This window comes from Mastomys coucha, unplaced genomic scaffold (genome assembly GCF_008632895.1).
Source record: "Mastomys coucha isolate ucsf_1 unplaced genomic scaffold, UCSF_Mcou_1 pScaffold14, whole genome shotgun sequence".
NCBI classification, from domain to species: Eukaryota; Metazoa; Chordata; class Mammalia; order Rodentia; family Muridae; genus Mastomys; species Mastomys coucha.
Window position 1 is genome coordinate 90,260,847 of NW_022196896.1, and position 546 is coordinate 90,261,392.

Sequence of the window (546 nt, forward strand, 5' to 3'; positions counted from 1 at the left end):
ACTTTTACGTTATAAAGTGATTCCCACAGAGAAAAATCACTCAAAACTATGAAAAATAATCACACCGAGGTTTGCACTGGCAAACCGGTTTCTTTGGGCTTTCCCATGGGATGCAGGAGTGGAGGCTGCAGGCAGGACAGTTCTGAATGCTTGAGTTAGCCAATCCCTGGCACCCCCCCCCCATTTGTTTTCCCTTGGATGCAAATAGACACAGATCATTTGGAAGCATACCCCAAATTCAAGTCCCTAAATAAACTCTTCTCTAATTTCAAAGATTTAAAAATAAAAAATAAATTAAAAAAAAATCCTAGTAATTCATCCTTGCTCATCAGACATGAGGTTGGCTCTCTTTTTACCCTGTTATCATCAGGCGATCAAAGATGGAAAAGGGTAGAGGTGTGCGTGGAGAGGTGACTGCAGGGAGAGAGGGCAGTGGTTGAAGGGCTTTGGGAAGGAAATGGGAACGGACAGGGAAATGGCCAGCATGAAGGTTATTTGGGGGGGGGTCTCCAATATTTTTACAAAAATGCAGCTTTATCATGGAAT